At 45.8% G+C, this 24,146-nt stretch overlaps 1 pseudogene; it reads left to right on the top strand.

Moving 5' to 3' along the window:
- LOC136157226 (small ribosomal subunit protein uS2 pseudogene) overlaps positions 1-18,799 on the top strand; it is a 134,919-nt pseudogene extending 116,120 nt beyond the window's left edge.
- The last annotated feature ends 5,347 nt before the right edge of the window (positions 18,800-24,146 follow it).

Below are 24,146 nucleotides of genomic sequence, written 5' to 3'. Positions count from 1 at the left end.
TGCTGTCCATGGGGTCGCACAGAGGCGGACACGACTGAAGTGACTTAGCAGCAGCAGCAACACAATCCCAGGGGTGTCAGTGCCCCCCACCATAATTTCCACCCTACGATGCTGGCTTGCCCTGCGTGAGTAGCTTAAGCAGCTTACAGTTAATCCTCTGCTGGCCCCGGCCCCTCCTCACCACACCACCACGGTCAGCCCCTGGGTGGGCAGATCTGTGCTTCTGCTTGAGGACTCTCATACATAATTTCTTGTCTCTTTTCTGGGCCATCATCAGGATCCTGAGCTTTCTCAACACCGAAATGGCCTCCATGGCTCTCAGGCCCAAATTGATTAATCATCACTTTATTTCAGCTATCAGCTCTGCGGCAATTGGCATATTTATTCCTAATCAGCTCTTAAAAATGGCATCATTCAAAGGTGCTTAACCACATTACTTAATTCTCAGCCCGTATTGCTATTGATTTCAAATATTCTTCTCAAGATATGGCTCATCATTCAATGCAGAAGTCTGTTTATAAAATAATCTTATCTGGTTACTAAAATCTGTGAAATCTCTTCAATTGCCTCTAATGCAAGATCGGAGGCTTGTTGCTAAATGAGTCAATTTTACTTTAATTTGGTTTATTTACAGTACATGTTTTAATGCTCCGCATTCCCGTCTTTTGCAGCGACACTGCAAATAAAGGCAAATATAGGCAGAGAGAGAGGTCTGTGCTTTTCTCAGTCTGCGGGAGTCAAGGCAGCCAGACTGAGCACCCTGAAACGGAGCTCTCTGTCTCTGCTGGCCCATGGAGAACCTGTAGTGGTCCTCAAGTGCCAACAGCAACCGTGGATTGCAAGGCTCTCAACTTAGACTGGATTCAAGCCCCCGCTCTTGATCACTAAAGATCAACAGGTTGCCTGACATCAGGAAGCTTCAGTTTCTCATCTCTGAAATGGGGATAATGTAACATGTCTCCAGGTGCCCTGGAAGAACCATCAGAAGTTTCTGATGGTTAAATTAAGATTTACACGGTAGGTACTACATACAGAAGATTTCCCTGTGCGTCCCAGCACCAGTCTCCCATCCGTGTGCATCAGCTCCCTCCCTGTGCTGGTTTGCTCCTGGACCAAACAGTTGCCTCAAGTCTATATATCGCAGCACTTCTCCCTTTTCCCTTTGCTTTGTACCCACTGCTGGATGACAAGCACTTTCTGGGTCTCTCTGACAAAATGCCAAGGGAGAAAATGCGATTGAGCCCTTGTGTCACTAGTTGCTGGCAGCCTGATCCCTGGTCCTGTGGCCGGAGAGCAACAGCCAGGATCAGTGGCAGAGGACCTGCCATGCCTCCTCTGCAGAGCCTGGAATATGCCAGATGCTTGACTGTGCAGCCCTGGGCCTCCCCACCTTGCTTTAGAGACACAGGCATGAGCAAATGCAGGTGACACAGCCCCGCAAGGTGATGCTGTCGGGCTGCAGGGGGAAGCGTGGGATGGTCAGTGAAACCAATGCTCCAGTCTATGTTTTTGTTTGCTGAGGGTGTGAGAGGAATGGGTGCCCGGGGCCGTCCCAGGGCCTCTCCTTCGCCAGGGCAGAGCTCAGGGACCCTTCTGCTTGTAGCAGGTGGTTCCCATTTTGCCCTAGGACGTGGCAGCTCTCTCTTGGTCAGGTGTGAAAGCTGCCATTTCACGCTCATCTTGCCCAATTAACAACAGCTGGTCCCCTATAAAACCAACTGGTGAGGTGGTTTGTTATTGGAAGACAATGCAACATCATTAGGCATTAATGGCCCCAGCCTCCTTTCCTGGCCCAGGTTCACAGGGTTAATGTGGCGAGATGTTGGGACTCACCCGGCAAGCTACTCACTCCAGTTTGTAGGCATCTTGTTTAAGCTTCCTTTTCAGAATCAGGAACTGGGAGGGTCTGTATTTTCTGGAAGGGGCACTTTGCAGGAGGTGGTGGATCTGTCACTTATAAGAAAGAGACCCTCAGTGCTCCTGGCTTGAGAATTGAGGGGAATCATGGACTGTGTTGAGACAAGAGCCCTTTCACTGGCAATTTAAAGGCTTGACTGGGAGAGATGATGTTGGGCAGGCTGGGACTTAGAAATCATGCATCATGAATAATTTCACTGCATGTAATTCAAACCAGCCTCCTATTGTGGAAATGTCATCATGGGCTTGTACATTTCCTGTGACTTAAAACCAAAGCCTTGGTCTACATATCCCCCTCAATCTTACTAATAGTGACCAACACGGTTTCACAAGGAAATTTCCCTTTCAGTAAGCAAATCACAAATCTCCACAATAATCATTCATTCAATCATTCATTTACTCAACAAATATTAAGTGACGATTTATTTTGTCTATTGATTTTCCAGACTGTGCTGACAAAAACATCTGCCACACCCAACAAATGTAGTTTCACCAGATGCATCTCATGGATTTTTGTTAAAATGAACAATTTTTATTTATCCTTCATGCCTTCCTTCCTTCCACAAAAAATTTCCCAGTTATACTTAACACATACTTAAGATTCAGTTTCTATGCTGAAGGACCAAGGAATGTAAATGCTCATAGTGACAACATGGGACCCCTTCCAAGAGAAGGCCCAAAGTCCAGTCAAGGAGCACTTGGTGCTGCCAGCAGCTGGCTATTCCAGCATGAGATTTGGACAGAGGCTTGGGGGTGATCCACCAGTGGTGGGTCGGAGCCTCGGGCGGGGTTCACACATCCCATTCAGTTTATGTTCGCCCCTGCAGTTGTCCTCCCTTGATGTTCAAACAAATGGATCCTATCTCAACTCTGCTAAGGGAAACCAGCACGTAGACATGGACTCCATCCCCAGACAGAGCTTAATTTGGAGAGGAGCATCCCAATCCAGTATTCTTGCCTGGAGAATTCCATGGACACAGGAGCCTGGCAGGTTACAGTTCATAGAGTCGGACACGACTGAAGTGACTTAGCATGCACGTATCCTTAGGGCCAGTCTAGTGTGGCAATACCGTCCCACCCCAAACAGAAGAGAAAACTTGGGAAACCACACCATGGCCACTGGATCCATCTCCTGGAAAGTGCCTGGTGTGAAGTCTCAGTCCATCAGGATTTTCAGTTAACAAAGAAGAACCATCTGTGCTCACACACACCCTGGATAAGAGGTAGATTAAAAGGACTCACTGTCTGTTCCATTCCTGTGGTCCTTAATCACCTAGTGCCCTGAGCACTCACTTTCATTTCCTTCTCGTGTCGTTCTCGAATTTTTCTTAGGAAGAAGTCAGCGTCTACAGACCTGCTGCCAGGGGAAAGATACAGAGACTTATCCACATTCACTTTGTTTTGAAACCAAAATTAGGGCACAAGTTCTGGCAAATGATTGTTGCACCTCTTCTGGGAATTTCCTTGCTGAAATTCTGAAGCAATCTGAAGAATTCAGTAGTCTAAATGCCACGATTTGGGGTATTTAGAAAAGTCGAGTGACTTAATGGTGGCTGAGGACATGTTTGCCCCGTTTTACTGCTTAAGAGCCTACTGTGTGACCACGGGCAAGTCTCCACCCATCTCTGGTCATCAAGTCCAGTCTGTTATGGAGACTAGCAGGCAGATGGTTGCCAGAGTCATAATTCACTGCCCCTTTCCACCTCCAACATCTCACACACAAGGCCAAGCCCAGTAGACAGCTGGGCATCCAGAGTCCCTCAGCAAGGTGGTCTTGAATGAAGGGAAAACATTTTACAAGTGGGAGACGTGCTCTAAATGGGCCACCCCCAGGTTCTCTGCAGTAGGACTTTTGGAAAAATCTCTCTAGATGCGGCTTTATCTGGATGTTGATTTCCTGCAAACCAGCTGACCTGTATTTACAGTATCCACGTTTGTTTTGGAAAATATCCAAATGTCCACTTAACTGGGCTGGAGGCCAGCATAATCTGCGTATATTGTTATAACCACGAGATTAATGGCGGGCCTTGCTCTGAACCTTCTGGTTACATCATTCACCTGGGGCTGTCTCTTTGGTACAGATATCAATAATGGATTGTTCTTCACTGTGGTCATTCTCCTGCTGTTTTAGGAGCCTCAGCCTTGCTGGGAGGCAGTGTGGGCATCACTTTGGAGATAGACTGGGATGAGTGCCAAGATGAGCTCCAAATCCTCAATCCCTATCTATCTATCTATCTATCATGTACCAGCTGCATCACCTAACCTCTCTGAAACCTTAGTTTCCTCACACATAAAGGCCATATCGTCTATTACACTATTACAGTGAGGACTAAACAGAAGAAGTGTTTCCATAAATGCTGGTGTTCTGTCCACTGATACTCACATTCACTCACACAGATTTCTGCTACCAATGGAAAGACAGTTCAGCAGTTCATCTGATGTTGAAATAGAACATAAATTAGAACTCAACAACAACTAAAACAAACCCATTACAGAATAGGCAAAGGAATTGAATAGACATTTCTCCAAAGAAGATATACATACAAATGGACAATAAGTATATTAAAAAAACCAAACACTTGCCATCACTACTCTTTAGGGAAATGCAAATCGAAAGCACAGTGAGACACCACTTCATACCCATTAGGATGGTGATAATGAAAAACCAAACACAATAGAAATAATAAGTGTGGATGAGAATGTGAAGAGATGGGAACCCTAATGGACTGCTTATGGGAATGTAATATGGTGCAGCTGCTTTGAATATGTTGGTTCCTCAAAAAAAAAAATTTAACAGAATTACCATATGATCCAGCAAATCCATTTATGGATATTGTTGTTCCTCAATTGCCAAGTCATGTCCAACTATTCGCAACCCCATGAACAGTCTCCCCCATCCTTCACTATCTCTGGGAGTTTGCTCAGATTCATGTCCATTGAATCAGTGATATTATGTAACCATCTCATCCTCTGCCACCCCCTTCTACTTTTGCCTTCAATCTTTCTCAGGATCAGGGTCTTTTCCAATGAGCTGGTTCTTCACATCAGGTAGCCAAAGTATTGGAACTACAGTTTCAGCACTAGTCCTTCCAATGAATATTCAGGGTTGATTTCCTTTAGGATTGACTGGTTTGATCTCCTTTGCTGTCCAAGGGCCTCTCGGTAATCTTCTCCAGTACCACAGTTCAAAAGTACCAATTCTTTGGCACTCAGCCTTCTTTACGGTCCAACTCTCAAATCAGTACATGATCACTGGAAAAACCATAGCTTTGACTATACAGACCTATACATCCAAAATAAGTAAAAGGAGAGATTCTAATTGTTATTCATACATCTATGTTCAAAGCAGCATTATGAAAAATAGCTAAAAGGTAGAAGTAACCCAAGTGTTCATTGACAGATGAATGTCAATTGTTCATTGACAGTTTTGACAGAATTGAACAATTGACAATGTTAAATGTTCACTGACAGATAAAAAAATGCAGTACACACATATACTGGCATATTATTCAGGTTTTATAAAAAAGAAAATCCTGACACATGCTAGAACGGGGATAAAACTTAAAGACATTATGTTCATTGAAACAAATCAGTAAGAAAAGGATGCTGCATGATTCCACTTATATGAAGTACTTAGAGAAATCAACTTCATAAAGACAGGAAGTAGAGTAGTGATTGTCAGAGGTTGGGGGAAGGGAGAAGTATAGAATTATTGTTTAATGGGGACAGAGTTTCAGTTTGGGAAGATGAAAAATTTTGGAAAGTGGATGGTAGTGATGGGTGTACAACAGTATGAATGTACTTAATGCTGGAACTGAACTGCACTCTTAAAAATAATTAAAATGCTAAGTTTCAGTTTAGAAATATTCTACCATGATAGAAAAATTCTAAAACAAATAGGACATGGGTTATGATGTTATTTCTAGCACAGAAATTAACTTCCTCGGGGATTTTAATTTCCAACAGGACTTCAACATTCTCTGAACTATCTTCATTATCTATGATGAATGGTGATGATCTTAACCATAACAATTTTTACAGTTTCTTATGAACCGTTAGATCCAATCTCATTTCTTACTCACAATGGAAACACCCTTATTTTTAATGGATCAGGAACTCAAGACTTGGAAAGGGCTCACTTCAGAGTTAGGACCTCAGGGTCACCCAGCTGGTTGCTTGGCAGAGCCAGAACCATGAGCCCATCTGGAGGGATGCAGGCTAATGGCCGTGTACGTGGGCAGAGCAGGGGAGCAGGGAGAGTCTTGTCTACTCAAGGCACATCTGCTTTATGGAGGGGTTATGTGGGCTCTGCGTGAGGCCTGAAGTCAGGCAGCTTCTGGTAGGCTGGAGGAGCTCCAACCAGAAACACTTGGCCTCTGCCAGCGCAGTCCTCTACCAGATGTGAGCCAAGGAGGGGTGTGGAGGGGGTGCAGTCTCCCTCAAGGGAGTCATCAGTTCCTTACAGAAGATTGTTCCTAAGTGAACTGGGGAATCTGGGAAATAGCAGTGGCCTGGGCGCCCCAGACCTGGGTACTGGTCTTATCTCCATCTATATCTTTCTGTGTGACCTGGGATAGAGTGTTAACTTCTCTGGGCCAGCAGCTTCTCTCTGCACTTGTACCTCTCAGGAGGTCATTCTCGAAGACTGGGAGTGGATGAAAAGGGCTATGTAAGCGACTAAGTCTGTGAATGTGAGGGGCAGCGCCTCACTCACCGAAGGAAGGAAGGGTCTGAGGTTGGACAGTGTCGCGAGCACAATTAAAAACTCACATTCAACTAGCGTTTATGCAACACATGCCTGACTACCTGGCGAATGTGTTTACAAGGGATATTCTGCTTACTCCTCACACAGCGTGGTAAGAGGGCACATGGCTAGCCCCGTTATCCAGGTAAACCTTGGAGGGATTAAGAAATGTGCTCAGGGTCACAGAGGTACTGAGCCATGGAACCAAGATGCCAAGGCAGGTTGGCCTCCTTCAGAGTCACTGAATCACATGTCCTTCCTCGAGACGGCTTCCGGCCAGTGATGGATGCTGGGTGCTGCATACACAGATGAAGAAGATATGGTCCTGCATTTGGGGGAGTGAATCTGATTAGTAAATAATGCCAATGTACTTCAGTGAGTGCGGAGCATTGGGGTGCCCAGAGCAAGGGGTGTGTACCTGAATTTAGAGGTTAGAGGAGGGATTTCTGGAAGACTTGTATACGAGCTTGGCTGTGAAGTGTGCCTGAGAGTTGGCCAAGGGAGGAAGGGGAGAAAGGCGTCCCAGACAGAGGTCCATGCATGAGCAACCACAGGGAGGCATGGAGCAGCATGCCATGTTTAGAGAAACAGAAAATGACTGGTTCATCTAAAGCTTAGAGCTCAAGGAGGGACAGAAAATAGAGTTGAAGAAAGAGGCAGAACCTTGGGTATGGCTCAAGGGCTTGGGCTGTATCCTGTAGGTGTTAGGGAGCCATGGAAAGGTTATAAAAAGCCAGGAGATCCAGAGTCAGGTTTGCATCCACAGTCATGCACATGCTCAGACTAGGAGAAGATGCCAACTCCAGCACTGAGGATGGGGTAGTTGTGGACAGTCATACGGGAGTAGAGTCCGGAACCCTTGTGGAATAGTCTCGGCCAGAGTTCAGCTGGCCGAAGACTCAGTCTGCTGTGAGCCTGAATCCCAGGTTCCCAGCACAGGACCAGGCAGCCATGAGAGATGGTCCAGGTGGGAGGGTGGGTTCCTGAGTCAGGCTGCCTTATCCCGGCTCCAATAGCCACCAGCGGTGCAGCCTGGGGCACTTATTTCACCTTTCTGCACCTTGGATTCTTCTGCTGGCTAACAGATAACACTGGCATTGCCTGGGACTGCAATGAGGACCAGGGAGCAGTGAGCACAAAAAGGGTGGAGCACAGAGCCTGGTGGGGCTTGCCCATGAGAAAGGAGACCCTCTTCCCATCACTGTGAAGGCTCCACCACCCCCTTCCTCACTGCCCCCTCCCCAACCAAGCCGCAAAGGAGGGGCGGGCAGCTTAGTATTAAATGGCCTGGATGAAACGCATTCTGCTGGCAGTTGCCTTCACTGCCTGCCGTAAAAATACATCTATATTTAAATATACTGGGATAATTCTTAAGTTTTATTAGTACTTAAATATTTTGGCATGTTTATTTCTCCAGGAACAATTATGGAAGTTTCATTGTTTTACTCGCAAAAAAAAAAAAAAAAGAGACTAAATCTCCTTTGACAATAAACCCCCGACAGGTGAATATGGCGCTGTCTCCATTTGTGGGTCCCGTTATAGTCTAGTCAGCTCTCGGGATGTGGAGGCAGAGTCGGGGAGGAGGGGACCAACATCAGAGAGGCCCCAGACGTCTCCCCTTTGGCCCTCCCCGTCTGCACTGAGGCTGCCTGGGTGGACCACGTGTTCTCTGGCTCCCCACTGAGTTCAGCCAGTGGGCAGCTCCGTCCAGCAGGAGACCCCAGGGAGGGAAAAAAGACAAGCTGGAGAGCTGGACCTCTGGTTTCCTCCCTTTGGGGGCTGAGGGGCTCCTGTCCCGGCTCTCCCAGCCTCCCTATTATCATAACTGCTCCCTCCTCCTGGCGTTCAGACCTGCTTAGAGCACTCCTGGTCCGCGGTTCGCTGTGCTGTGTGCTGTGCTGTGTCCATGCTTCTCCTCCACTCTGGCCCCACTCTTGTCAACAGCCCCTTATCAACTCCTCCTCAGTCACCCATCAGAGTGAGCCGGTTGTCTCCTGCGGGGACCCTGGTGGACACCAAGCCCTAGGTAGGCCTTTGCCATTGAGGAAGCACTTTCCATCTGACAGTTTGGTTAATGCTCCAAGCGATCCTGTAAACAGAGAAGGCAGAGCTGCGCCCCCCACAGTTTTCTGACGAAGCTATCAAGGCCCAGAGAGGTTGCCCACCCTTCCCAAAGTCACACAGCTCGCAAGCAAAGGAAGCAGGGCCAATGACCAAGACTACTACACACAAGCTCCAGATTCTTCCCACTTCTTCACAGCTGCCGGTGCTGGACGGTGAGATGGAGTGATGGAAAGAAACAGAGGCTGATCCTTCTTCCACTTTGGACAAGACACTGCTCTCACTTGCTGTCTGAACTGCCTGCAGTCCCCTTCCTAGGACAGGTGTGGGTACGGGAGGAGGGAAGTGCAGCTCAGCGACAAGGGGGAGACTGAGAACCATCCCAGTCTTTCTTTTAGCTGTGTGACCTTCAGCAAGTTACTTAAAATCTCTGAGCTTCCATTTCTCGTTTGCATCAGAGGGATAATACTTACTGGGTAAGTAAGGCTCAGAGCCAAAATGACCTCTTTAGCCTTAAAGCAGTCTAATAATGAAGGGTACTGAGCAAGCACTGTGTGACTTGTAATGTTCTAAGTATTTTATGTGTGATGTCCAGTTGAGGCAGCTACTGCTATTATTATCCCCATTTGACAGATGTGGATACCAAGGCACAGAAAAGTTAGGGGGACCATTTCTACCACCTACCCCCATTCCATAGCTGACATCTGAACACATGCAATCAGGCCCCAGGGCCCACTTCCAATCCTTGCCAAGGAGGAGCTGGAGGGACCTTAGGCTGCACCCAGCCCAGGTGGCCTGACAGCTGGGGAGGTCAGGTTGGGCAGAGCAAGCACCCTGGCCAGAATCACGCAGTGATGGGGAGCAGGGCCTCTTGGTCCCAAATCCATGGTTTGTCCCTGTGGATTTAACAAAATACCACTGACTAAAGATTAGCATTTGCAAACAAGTGGCTGGTCTCTCCTTCACTCCTCTTCCATGTGAAAGGAGGGCCCACTGATGTGGCATTCGGGGAGGCCCTGCACCCTCCTGCCCACCGGCACTGATGCAGGTGTCTGTCCTCCAAGTGCCAGGGTCCAACAGGAGCATTTTTCTCTTGAATAGATGGGCTGAGCTGCCTGGAGGTCAGCACTGCAGGGGAATTAGCCTCACCCCCACCCCCTGCAGACACAGACCCCAGGCCTGTCGAGCGTGGAGATGCCCTGACCTAGGAAAGGGGGGGAGCTGGGCTTCGAAGCCAACAGTGTACTGGTTGAGCTGTGTGTGCCACAAACATTCCAGGCTTCAATGCCCAGCTCTGCCGAAGCCTAGCTCTGTGGCTTCAGGTAATTTATTTCTCCCCTCTGAGCCTCAGTTTCCTCATCTGTAAAATGGGCATCTGTAACAGCACAAGACTTATGGCTGGTGTGGCATTATAATATCTAACAAGGGGTACACAGGGCACTGGTCAATCAGACCTGGGGCCAGTCACAAACACCAGCACAGTTACCCTGGAGTCACCTGAACTGATTATCAACAATCAGAGAGAAATGCTCGAAAGGGGTCCCACAGCAGATGCTCCATAAACAGAAGCCATTGTTTTATTTGTAAATTTCAAGTACTCTGGTCTCCTCCAGGTTGTGACGCTTTAGACACTTCAATCCTTTACAGCGCATGACGGAAATTTCATTACCACGACTCCAGGAGCAGGGAGAATGCCAAGCGCTAGAGGAGAGATTCCGTGCAGCCCTTCACACATTGATGGAGCGGGCCCTCTGCACGGCGCTGGGCGGGAGCATGGAAGAACACAGCAGACTGTTCACAGGGGGACTCAGAGCAGGGGGAGAGTCACAGAAACAAGCTGGGACAGAAAGTCAGGAAGAAAGAAAGGCTGAGTGCAAGGCAGCAGGCTGACCAGTACAGTGAGACAGAACACAGGCTGTGAGTGCAGACCCTTTAGTTTCCCAGCTGTGAGATCCTGGGCAAGTTGGTGAACCACCCACCCTGCCCATATCCACACAATTCCTGATCTGTTGCATGGGGATGCTAATATTTATCCCAACACCTTGCTGTGGGGACTGACTGAGGTCCTGTCCTGTTGAAGCAGCTTCACAGGTCTTGGCGTTGTATTCTCCCCTTTCCCAACACACAGCTGGGCTTACACAGGGAGGAAACCCTCACTCTGGTCAGAGTGGTCTGGAAAAGCTTCATAGAGGAGGCAGTGGGGAGATGTCTTGATGGGTGAGAGGGGCTTTAAGAGGTGGAGAAGGCCGAGGGAACAGAGGCAGGAGGAGGGAGGGCGAATAGGACCCCAGAAAGAAACCCCAGGCAGCAGGGATGGGCGATGTTGCTCCAGAGTTTTTGCTGATCATCCTCTGGAATCATTGCAATTTGGAGCAGGAGTAACAGCTTCCATCTAAAGAGGCCAGATTCGATTCGCATCATCTGACTCAAGACGCAAACCCCAATGGAAGCTACCAGAAGGCTTCTAGCCATGAGGCACCAAGGTTGGGAGCTCTGAGTGGGGCTGAGAGGGTGGGGGAAAGGGGAGGCCCCAGATGGGCTGACCACGGTACATGGACCAGACGGCCATCCTGTCCTGGGCAGCCCACTCAGGCACGCCAGGCCCCGAGGAAAGGACCCTTTTCCTTAGCCTAGAAGTTACGGGGCGAAGAAGAGGAGGGCAGGGGTTGGGTAGAGACGGAAGAAAGCCCAGGCTTGGGGGTGAAACCTCCTTGTTCTTGCTCAGATGCAGCAGTGGGTGACCCAAACTCCCCAGACCAGGTACAGGGCATCTACCCCCGGTCCGGCCAAGTGGGAATGAGCCAGGTCAGAGCTTGTTTAGGCCTCAGTTCCTCCTCTTGAAGATTTGACTGTGACCCTCTCCCAGCTTTCTGTCAACCTCACTTTAAAAAATGGCTAAAAAGTAAGCCAGTAGCGGGGCCTCCATGGCCAAGGGAAATCCCAACTCTCATTACACAGCCAGTTTAGACAGACCTGGGGAAAGAGACAGAGGGGGTCTGAATACTTCTTGTCTCCAGGAGAGTCATTTCGTTTCCACCCAACTAGTGAGTCTTCTGCCAGAAAGAAACTGGATTTACTGCTAGAGAAAAAGCAGGTTCCGAAGGCCTATGAGTTGCCCCCACCCCACCCCAGCTTCCACACTACTTTCTTCTCATCTCAGTCATTAGGAGAGTGGCCTCTATACCCCACAGCTGTTCTCAGAGGGTGTGCTTGTGATAACCAAATTCTAGGATTTAATCCATGAGGGATTCCTCTTCCAGGTCATCCATGTTACAGATGGCAAGAATGAGGCCATCCAAGGCAGGCAGCAAAGGTACAGCCAGATGGAGCAGAGTTCAGATGAGAGATTAGGACCCAGGACTCCTGCCTGCCCTTTCTCTCTGCCTGAATGGGTTTGTTATTGGGGTCCCGGAGCTTAGACGTGTACTTTAAGGAGTCCATCCCTCTTTCTTGGATCAGATGCAGAATGTCAGATGTTTGTGCATTTTTCTGAAGAGAGGATATCCACAGCAGTTTTTGGATTTCTCGATAGTTTGTATCTTCTTGCCCCAAAATGTTTTAAGAAAAACAGACTAACAGCAGGCACTCATTGCTGTGTTCACCTTGTCTCCATCCCTCCACCTGGAGGCAGGGAGCCCCTGCAGCCCCCTCCCCACTGGGAGGCAGGTCCTATCTTTAGTCCGGAAGTCTGCTGTCTCCATAGAGAAGGCAGATCCCCCTCTGTGTCTCTGACACATTTTCCTATGCCTTGAGCAGGGGTGCTAACTCATGCTTACTCACATCTCCTCCTCGAAGCTCATCCCACACAACCACCTTGATCCCGAGAATCCTGGGAACTTGGGGTGGAACTGCCGAGTGACAATACTAGGATGCCATTGCCACTTCTGCCTCCCTCCTCATCTTTGCCTGAAATGCTGGCAAAGTTTTGGGATCATCTTGGGTAGCCTTCTCATTTCATAGAGGGGCCCAGTAAAGGGAAGGACCATTCTCACATTCACACCTGCTCTAAAGGTAGGGCCACTGGCTTCAGCAGAGGTCCCTCCTCCACCTGGAGACCCCACATGGTTTAACTGTGAGGCTGAACATTTTGACGAGGAATCTGTGTGCAGCAATGAGCTGCTGGCTTGAGCATCTCCTGTGGGCCTCAGGCTATGAACACTCATTGTCATGGGTACAGCTGACCCTGAGAACCATGAGAATCACACACAGATAGGCTCAGTAAACCGAACTTCATAAATAACATAAAAGGCCCAGTTCATTCACTGTTCATTCATTCATTCAACCAATTTGTATTAAGCTGTTATATACCAGGTACTAGTGAAGAAAGTAGGGAAAACCACTAGACCATTCAGGTATGACCCCAAAAAATCCCTTATGATTATACAGTGGAAGTGACAAATAGATTCAAGGGATTAGATTTGATAGACAGAGTGCCTGAAGAACTATGGACAGAGGTTCATGACATTGTACAGGAGACTATCCCCAAGAAAAAGAAAGGCAAAAAGGCAAAACGGTTGTCTGAGAAAAGAAGGGAAGTGAAAGGCAAAGGAGAAAAAGAAAGATATACCTATTTGAATGCAGAGTTCCAAAGAATAACAAGGAGAAATAAGAAAGCCTTCCTTAGTGATCAGTGCAAAGAAATAGAGGAAAACAATAGAATGGGAAAGACTAGAGATCTCATCAAGAAAATTAGAGATACCAAAGGAACATTTTATGCAAAGATGAGCACAATAAAGGACAGAAATGGTATGGACCTAACAGAAGCAGAAAATACTAAGAAGAGGTGGCAAGAATACACAGAAGAACTGTACAAAAAAGATCTTCATGACCCAGATAACCACGATGGTGTGATCACTCACCTAGAGCCAGACATCCTGGAGTGTGAAGTCAAGTGGGCATTAGGAAGCATCACTATGAACAAAGCTAGTGGAGGTAATGGAATTCCAGTTGAGCTATTTCAAATCCTAAAAGATGGTGGTGTGAAAGTGATGCACTCAATATGCCAGCAAATTTAGAAAACTCAGCAGTGGCCACAGGACTGGAAAAGGTCAGTTTTCATTCCAATCCCAGAGAAAGGCGATGCCAAATAATGCTCAAACTACTACACAATTGCACTCATATCACAAGCTAGCAAAGTAATGCTCAAAATTCTCCAAGCCAGGATAACAGTACATGAACTGAGAACTTCCAGATGTTGAAGCTGGATTTAGAAAAGGCAGAGGAACTAGAGATCAAACTGCCAACATCCGTTGGATCATCAAAAAAGCAAGAGAATTCCAGGAAAACATCTACTTCTGCTTTATTGACTACGCCAAACCCTTTGGCTGTGTGGATCACAACAAACTGTGGAAAATTCTTAAAGAGATGGGAAAACCAGATCACCTTACCTGCCTTCTGAGAAATCTGTATGCAGGTCAAGAAGCAACAGTTAGAACCAGACATGGAACAGCAGATTGGTTCCAAATTGGGAAAGGAGTACATCAAAGTTGTATATTATCACTCTGCTTATTTAACTTACACGCAGAGTACATCATGCGAAATGCCGCACTGGATGAAGCATAAGCTGGAATCAAGATTGTTGGAAGAAATATCAATAACCTCAGATATGCAGATGACACCATTCTTATTGCAGAAAGTGAAGAACTACAGAGCTTCTTCTCTTGATGAAAGTGAAGAGGAAAATGAAAAAGTTGACTTAAAACTCAACATTCAGAAAACTAAGATCATGGCATCCAGTCTCATCACTTCATGGCAAATAATGGGGAAACAATGGAAACAGTGACAGACTTTATTTGGGGGAGGGGGCTCCAAAATCACAACAAATGGTGACTGTAGCCATGAAATTAAAAGATGCTCACTCCTTGGAAGAAAAGCAGAGACATTACTTTGTCCACAAAGGTCTGTCTAGTCAAGGCTATGGTTTTTCCAGTAGTCAGGTATGGATGTGAGAATTGGACTATAAAGAAAGCTGAATGCTGAAGAATTGATGCTTTTGAACTGTGGTGTTGGAAAAGATTCTTGAGAGTCCCTTGGACTGCAAGGAGATTCAAACTGTCAATCTGAAAGGAGATCAGTCCTGAGTGCTCATTGGAAGGACTGATGCTGAAGCTGAAGTTCCAATACTTTGGCCACTTGATGCGAAGAGCTGACTCATTAGAAAAGACCCTGATTCTGGGAAAGATTGAAGGTAGGAAGAGAAGGGCATGACAGAGGATGAGATGGTTGGATGGCATCACCAATTCAATGAAGATGAGCTTGAGCAAGCTCCAGGAGTTGGTGATGGACAGGGAAGACTGGCATGCTGCAGTCCATGGTGTCACAAAGAGTCAGACACAACTGAGTGACTGAACTGAACTGAGTGAAACACTAATGACCAAGAAAGACTGTGATATCTTGAGACTCGCACTCTGGCAGAATAACAACAAGACCAAGCTTCCACTATAGGAGGAGAACTACGTGTGATTCCTTGTGGAGTTTACGGCAGCATAATTATATCCAGCATCCTTGAGATGATGTACAGTGAGGCCTCCTATTAACTCCCAATTTCTTCTCCTCTTAGAATTATTGTGAAACCCTTAGCCCAAAGTAGCTGATGAAATCCTTCTTCCCTCCCATTCATCTCTCCTTCCTTTAGGGTTTAATATGTATCATATGCTAGAGGAGATGCTGGGAATGCAAAAGGGGTTCTAGGAAGGAAGCAGACTGGAAATCAGATTGTTATAAGGCAATGTGACTGTATTTTGGTGATGTGCAAGCCTGGGGTATCATGGGAGCTCAGAAGAGGGGGCCCTAGCTCACACTGGGGCATCTTTAGTTTTTTTTTTTTCAAACTTCACATTTTTAATATTGTATTGGGTTACAGCCAATCAGCAATGTTGTGGTAGTTTCAGGTGACCAGTGAAGGGACTCAGCCATACATACACATGTAACCATTCTCCCCCCAAGCACCCCTCCCATCCAGCCTGGCATATCACATTGAGCAGAGTTAAATGTGCTGTCCTTGTTGGCATTCTGGAGCATCTTAGTCAGCTTCTGCAGGAACTGAAGCAGGAGCGCCTTCTTTCTCTTTGCTGAGCATCTGCTGAGTCCTAAACACCGCTGGGGGCTGGGTACAGAGCAGTGAGGGCACCCAGACCCTTCCCACATGCACCTCTCCTCCTAGGGGGCCAGCCTTGAGCACCCGGTCCCAGTGGATATTTCTGCTTGTGCTGTATAGCTCCTGGTCCCTCTTCTCTGCACCTACCGTTTGCCTGTCTGGCCTATTTGACCTGCGATGGACTGTCTCATTCACCTTCAAGATGCCTCCTCACTCATGGAAGCGGATGCTCATTTTCTGCCCTCAGAACTACTTGGAATTCTGGTCTTCACCTACCACGTTTCTGGTGTTCCACTACCTCTTCGAGCACAGAGCTGACGAGAACTGTCTGCCTGCCACAGCACATACCCTGCAGAGGGCCTGGCCCACTCACCCACTGCACAAGGAAACCTACAGAGCCCGCCCTGTCCCACTCAGGGCCACCTCTGTTGCTGCCATATTGCAAGGGCAGGTGGAGACCACGTGTGAACACAAGAAGAGTAACTTCTAGCTCGAATCCAAAGGAAGCAGTTCCTCCACTGTGCAGACACGTGTTTCCTATGCCCTCGCTGTGCCAGCTCTGTGTCCTGGGCTGGTGGTGCTGGGGTCTTAAATCTTGTGGGCTCTACATGCTATTGTGTGCATGTGTATTCAATTGCTCAGTCTTATCCAGTTCTTTGCAACTCCATGGACTGTAGCCCACCAGGCTCCTCTGTCCATGGGATTTTCCGGGCAAGGCTACTGGAGTGGGTTGCCATTTCCTCCCCCAGGAGATCTTCTCCACCTAAAGATCAAACCCGAGTCTCCTGTGTCTCCTGCCTTAGCTGGTGGGTTCTTCACCACTGAGTTGCCCATTAGGGCAATTCAAAAGTAAAATTAATTGAAACTGTTAAATATAATTCAGGTACGCAGAGGTTTAAATAACGTAAGCAATATAGCCCCTGTACTTAGCAAAAAGTATTTGATATTTTTTATATAAGCCTTTTTATTCCAAACCAAATTTCAATGGGAAAAAAAAAAAGATCTATTGCTCACTTGTGGGTCTCCGTATTGTTCAAGTCAAGCGATAGAATCAAAATTAAAATTTGGATTTGTACCCACAGAGAGAGTCTGGTGGTCGAAGTACAAACACTATTCGCTGTAAACCTGCTCTGCAACCCTGGGCAAGTCATTTCGCCTCTCTGTTCCAGTCTCCTCATCTGTAAAAATCAAGATAATACTCGACTTGTGGGAATGGCAAGTGAAAAAGAAAAGTGAGGGTGCTTTTACATGGTTACCATTTGATCACTTGTTTGTTTTTTTCTTTATTGGTTGCCTTCTTTGAATCACTCGGTATTGGAGGCTGGGATTAAAAAGCAGAATACTGCATACAGTATATACAATGAGGGGTCCCTTCTCATTGTCTTAATCTCATAGGGACACCTAGTTTCCAAGAACTGAGAGATGGTGTCCCTATAGGGGGCCCACTGGGGGGTAAAGTGTCTACACATCAGGCTTAAGATGTCTACACTTCAGTAGAAATGCAATTTTCAAGGGCCCTGGAGTTTGTTCCTAGGTTTGGGATGAAAGGCACAATAGGCAGGTTTACCTTCAAAAGGCAGTGCTGGCTTCTGTAGCTTCCTCACTCCATCCGGAGCCACCGCTTTGAATTATACATGAGGCGCTTGCAGGAGCTGTGATGATTTTTCAAATATTTCTCTAATTGATGAGAAGGGCTTTGATAAATTGCTGTGGAGCCAGGAGCATCTGATCACAAGGAATTCTGTCTTGTTCCTCCTTGACAGATGTTTATTTGACTTAAAGGGAGAGCAGGGTCCAAAGGAACTACTTTTCTCTCCTGGAACTTTTATTCTATTGAGGGAAAATAATTCTATGAAATGCCATGGTTTTGTTTTTAAATCCAAACATGGGCATTCTCCAAGGTCTGCGGTCTTGGGCCTGCCACGTTCAGATGAAGGACTTGAGAGCTCATAGTGGAAGGACAAGATCCCTGGGCAGCATGAATTCTTGCTTCCCTATCATGTCCTCATGGCTGCTGAAGGTGGAGAGGCACAATACCTAAGAATCACCTTTCCGCACTACCCAGAAAATGGTCCATATGACATTGTTCTGGATTCTTATTGGAACTTAAAAGGAAACTTTCACAGTGTCCGGAGCCCTCTACGTCCTGCAAATGAAGGAGGAGGACATCCTCAAACTCCTTGCATCAGGAACCCAGTGAGGTAGCACCAACCTTGACTTCCAAGTGGAATAGAACATCTACTAAAGGAAGAGGGATGGTGTCTCCATCATAAATCTGAAGGAGACCTGGCCAGAGCTTCAGCCGATTGTTTGTGCCATTGTTGCCACTGAAAACCCAGCTGATGATCCAGTGTCATATCCTCTGGGAATACTGGCCAATGAATTTGCTGCTGCCCCTGGAGCCCCTCCTACTGCTGGCCGCCTCACTCCTGGAACCTTCACTAACCTGATCCAGGCAGCCTTCTGGGAGCCAAGACTTCTGGTGGTTACTGATCCCAGGGCTGACCACCAGCGTCTCACAGAAGCCCCTGACACTAATCTGCCAACCACTGTTGTGTAACACAGACACTCCTCTGTGCCCTGTGGACTCTGCCATCCTGTGCAATGATGAGGGCGCTCACTCGATGGATCTGATGCGGTGGCTGTTTGCCCAGGAAGTTCTGCACATGCATGGCATCTCCAGTGAACCCCATGGAAGGTCCTGCCTCATCGCTGCTTCCACAGGGATCCTGAAAAGACCGAAAAGGAAGAGCAGGCAACAGTTGACAAGACTGTGACCAAGGAGGAATTTCAGGGTGGATGGACTGCTCCAGTTCTGCAGTTCATGTCTGCGCCACCTGACTTGGGGGTCCGAAGGCATGCAGGTGCCCCCTGAGACTATTCAATTAGACTGCAGCGCTCAGTCTGCTGCTGAAGACTGGTCTGCAGCTCCCACTGCTCAGACCACCGAATGGGTAAGAACAACCACTGAGTGGTCTTAAGCTGTTGTTCCTCAAACTCTTGAAATGGAAATGGGTTGATGGCAAACAGTTTTTTTGAAAAAACTCACCTAAGATCCAGGATACATGGGCACCAACTCAGAATGGACCTCAGCCACAGACAAAAGCAGTGGCCTGCAGAGCCAGGCATTAATTTCTGCTTTCTGGCTTGTGATGGGGTCCAAGGGTCCCAGTGAGGAGCATCAGAGAGGTGGAGTGGAGGAGGGCAGGATGAGGGAAGATGAGTACTAACTTGGGGCCTTGAGCAATGACTTTTGCTAATGCTATGCAGATATTTCACTACCTTCCCAGTTGTGTCTCCCCCAACACTGTTCTTAATGAACACCTCCCTAGCTCCTCTCCCTAAAAGAGTACCTCTGACTCTTAGCATGACATTTCAAACCCTTCTCCATCCCATTTCAACCCACTTCTCCCACCTTATCCCCCCAATTCCTCCCCATTCACCATTCCCCTGAGTTCTAGCCCCTTCCCATCCATTACTTATGTTAAGTCATACTCCTTCTGTGAAATCTGACCTGACTCTGCTCTGATTCTGGACTCTGCACTTGGTCATCACCTCCTCCATATTATCACAACACTGTCACAAAGACCTGATCTAAAATTTAATGTATCCCACTATGATTTTTGTAACCTGTGTTAGACATTAACCTGCATATGACATTACTCTAACCAGGGGGATTTATTTGGCTCTTGTTCCCACCAGTTATTGTAGGACCTGAGGTCACCTCCCCTCCCCAACTTCTCCAGTTAGTTCCACCATGATTAGAGTACAATTCTTGTGAGTTATTTAAGGGGAATCTCCTTGCCCCTGGCTCCTGCTTCAGTGCTGAGGAACCTCTGCTAGCCTCACACTCTCCACCCACCTTGTCTGGTGAGTGTGTGGGAAGGAAATGGATGTGCAGGGCATCTTAGTCCATTTAGGCTGCTATAACAGACATCCGAGACTGGGTGGCTTAACATCAAACATTATTTATCACAGTTATGAAGCCTGGAAAGTCCAAGATCAAGCTACCAGCAGATTCAGAGCCTGGTGAGAACCTGCTTCCCAGTTCACAGAAGGCCATCTTCTTACTGTGTCCTCACATGGTAGAAAGGGGTCTCCTTTACAAGGACACTAATCCCCACTCATGATGACTCCATCCTCAGACCCAATCACCTCTCAAAGGCCCCACTTCTGAATAGCACCACATTGGGAATTAGGTTTCAACAAATGCATTTTGGGGAGACACAAACATTCAATCTCTAGCACAGGGACTTCTTTTCTTCTTGCTACTTTGAAATCTATCACCTGCAGAGAGCACATCTCTACAAGCCACAGGTTCTGCAGAGGCTGGCTAGTTTAACAGAGCCTGTGTTTTTCAAAACTACTATGATTAGATGGTTATCATCCCAGGTGCGTTAGTGAGCCTCCCATCTAAAGCAAAGTAATGTTCACCAAGTTGGTTTTATCAGGATCAAAGGCTACTGCCTGATCCCTTCCTGAGCAATGGGGGAAAACAGGGGGTGTTATTTTTAAGTCTCCTCAAACCCGCAAAGTCATAGATCCCACAGTTACTGAAAGGGTAAAAAGAAAACACTATAAATGAGTTTATGCACATAAATTCAATAACTTAAATGAGATGGACTTATTACTTGAAAGCAATAAATGACTAAAAGTCACCTAGGAAGAAATAGATAATGTGAATAGTCCTACATTTATTAAAGAAAAAGAGTTTGTCATTGAAATTCCAGGCCAAGATAGTTTTATTGCCATATTCTGCCAAATATTTACAGAAAAATTATACTGATTGTATATAATAATTTCCAAAAAAATAGAAGGAATAACCTTTTGACTCATTTTATAAGGCCATCACTACTCTGAAGTCAAAATCATACAAAAACAACACACAAAGAAAAAGCTATACACCAATACCCCACATGAACATGCAAATATATTCAAGAAAATACTAGCAAAATATATTAAAAAATAATACATGACAGCAGAATTGGATTTATTTCATGAATGGAGATTAGTTAAATGTTTTAAAACTAATGAACACAAGCTATAGTATTAATAGGTTAATAAAATAAGAAAAGCCACACAATCATATCAATTGGTGCAGAAAAAAATAAACAAAATTCAACATACATTTGTGACAAAAATTTTAGCAAACTATGATTAGAGGAGAACTTGCTTAACTTGATTTAGACTATCTACAAAAATGTCATGGCTAACATCAAACTCAATAAGGAAGGATCGAATGCTTGCCTTCCCAAAATAGAGAACAAGGCAAAGTTGTTCACTCTCCCAGCTACTATGCAGTATCATACGAGAAGCCCCAGTGCAATAAGGCAAGAAAGACAGATAAAAGGCATACAGATTTTAAAGGAAGAGCTAAAACTACCCCTATTCACAGGCAACATGATCAAAAAAACTCCACAAAGAATCTACAAAAAAAAAATTAAAAATACTTATTATTTAGTTTAGCAAGGTTGCACGATATAAGGTCAACTTGAAAAAAAACTATCATATTTTAATATGCTGGCAATAAACAACTGGAAGCCAGAATTTCAAAAACCGATACCATGTACAAAATCAAATTACTTACACACAAAATTCCCCCAAATTAAATAAATCTAAGAAAACATCTTCAGGACTTGCATGATAAACATGACAAAATGCTTATTAAAGGAATAACATCTAAATAAGTGGAGAGACATACTCTGTTTCTAGATTGAAAGACTCAATATAGTTGAGATGTCAGTTTTCCCTCAAATTGTTCTATAGATTTAAGGCACTCCCAATCAAAATCCCAGCAGAATGTTTTGTAGATATGGACAAGCTGATTCTAAAATTTACAGAAAAAGGAACTAGAATAGCCATAACAAATTTGGGGGGAAAAAAAAGATTTAGAGAAGTGACACTGCTCCATTTTAAAGCTCCAGGAATCAAGAGAAGACTGTTTAAAGTCCCTTGGACTGCAAGGAGATTAAACCAGTTAATCCTAAAGGAAATCAACCTTGGCTATTCATTGGAAGGACTGATGCCAAAGATGAAGTTCCAATACTATGGCCACCTGATGCAAAGAGCTGACTCATTGGAAAAGACCCTCATGCTGGGAAAGATTGAGGGCAGGAGGAGAAGGGGGTGACAGAGGATGAGATGGCTAGATAGCATTACCAACTCAATGGACAAGAGTTTGAGCAAACTCTGGGAGATAGTGGAGCATGGGGAAGCCTGGCGTGCTGTAGTCCAAGGGTCGCAAAGAGTCGAACATGGCTTAGACGCTGAACAGCAACAGCAAAATCAAGACTGCAGGGCTTGGTAAACAAGTAAATTGATAAAACATAATAAATAACCCAGAAATAGGTACAAATATGACCAACTGATTTTTGGCAAATTCAACAGAGATGAGATTATCTTCGTAAGAAGTAGCAATGGAACAATTGAATATCCATTACGAAACAAAACAAAACCAAGGTCACACATTCTTTACACAAAATGGATTATAGATCTAAATTAAAATGATTAAACTTTTAGAAGAAAACATCAGGGAACATCTTCAGGACCTTGAGTCAGGCAGAGTTCTTAGAAGTGACATTAAAAGCATCATTCATTAAAGAAACAAATTGATGAATGGGCCTTCATTAAAACTTTTTTCCCTATGAAAGACACTGCTAAGAAAATGAAAAGACGAACTACAGACTGAGAGGCAATATTTGTAAACCACATACCCGACAAAGGACTTGTATCCAGAATACACAAATAACTCTCAAAGCTCAACAGAAGGAACATAAACGACCCAATAAAAAACTGGGCAAGCAATTGAGACACTTCCCCAAAGAAGACACACAGATGGCGAATAAGTTCATGAAATTCAAAATAAAATAAACATCCAAGATACCATTAGAATCTATCAGAATGGCAGGAAGAAAAAACAAGCAAAATCCCACAAATGCTGGTGAGTATATGGAGCAACTGGAACTCTATACATTGCTGGGGAGAATGCAGAAAAGAACAGCCATTCTGGAAAACAGTTCAGTCGTTTCTTTTAAAGTTAAACATACACATACCATATGACCTAATGATCCATTACTGGGCATTTACTCAAGAGAAACAAAAACATGTTCATGCAAATAGCACTCCATTTATAATTGCCCAAAATGGAAACAGCCTAAGTGTCCTTCAGTGGGTGAATGGATAAACACACTGTCGTCCATTTAAACACTGGAATACTAACTACTCAGCAATAAAAAAGAAGGGGTTTTTAATGCATGTCACAACATGAGTGCATCTCAAAGGCATTAGGCCAAGCAAAAAGCTACCTCATAAGTTTACATATTGTCTGATTCCACTTATATGACATTCTGGAAAAGGCAAACTGTGGAGATGGAGAATAGGTCAGTGGTTGCATGGGATACAGACAGGTAGGGGGGGTTGACAAAAAGCAGCAGCACGAGGAATTTTGTGGGGGGATGAGTGATGGAACAGTCCTGTATCTTAATTGTGATGGTGATTACAGAAATCTGTACTCATATAACTATAGTCACACACATACAATCCCAGCAGTATTCCCCACCAGTCTATGATGGTCACATTAGCTCCATTTTTATCCCGCCCTCCCAAGAAGGTCTGCTTCCAATGGACTCCTTGTTCCAAAGGTTCCATGAAGACCTCTAAGCACAGCCACTGCTCCCAAGGCCCACCTAGCAAAGCTTCCCAGGAGGAGGTCTTCCTATGCTGGCCCAGAATCTGGCACTACCCCTGGCCCTTAGTACTGCCACCAGCACCGCCAAGCACCCAGCCATCAGGCAAGTCTGCCAGTACTGAGATGTTGCACTGGGAGATGCCCCTTCTAAGCCCCTGGGCAGCAGGAGAAACTACATTTTGCACTAAAGGGAAAAAGAGATATGCCCCATTTTCTGCATCACACTTTCACAGAGACGTCACAAACTGCTCCCAACTTATGAACATTTTTGTAGAAATAGCTCATTCATTTTTATTTCCACTAATAGCTGAGCCCTTACCCCCAGTTTTTTTTCATCCTCTGCCCAAGACGCTGGGCTGAGATGAGTAGGAGACACCAAATTGTAACTCAGACGCAGATGTTCCTCCAAACCCTGAGGCTTCCTCTTCCTTTAGGATCACTGGGGTCCCAGGAAACAGAGGATCTCCCAAAGGCATGCATACCCTAATCACTGGAAGCTTAGAATGGGTTATGTTACATGGCAAAAAATTACTTAGCAGGCATAATTAAGGTTAAGGGCTTAAAACATGGAGGGCATCTGAATTAGTTGGGTGGGCCTGGCTCTAATCGTGTGAGCCTTAAAAAGCAGAGAACTTTCTCAA

Source organism: Muntiacus reevesi, chromosome 2 (genome assembly GCF_963930625.1).
Source record: "Muntiacus reevesi chromosome 2, mMunRee1.1, whole genome shotgun sequence".
Taxonomy (NCBI): Eukaryota; Metazoa; Chordata; class Mammalia; order Artiodactyla; family Cervidae; genus Muntiacus; species Muntiacus reevesi.
The sequence above is the reverse complement of the archived record's forward strand: the minus strand, read 5'-3'. Positions and strand labels throughout refer to the sequence as shown.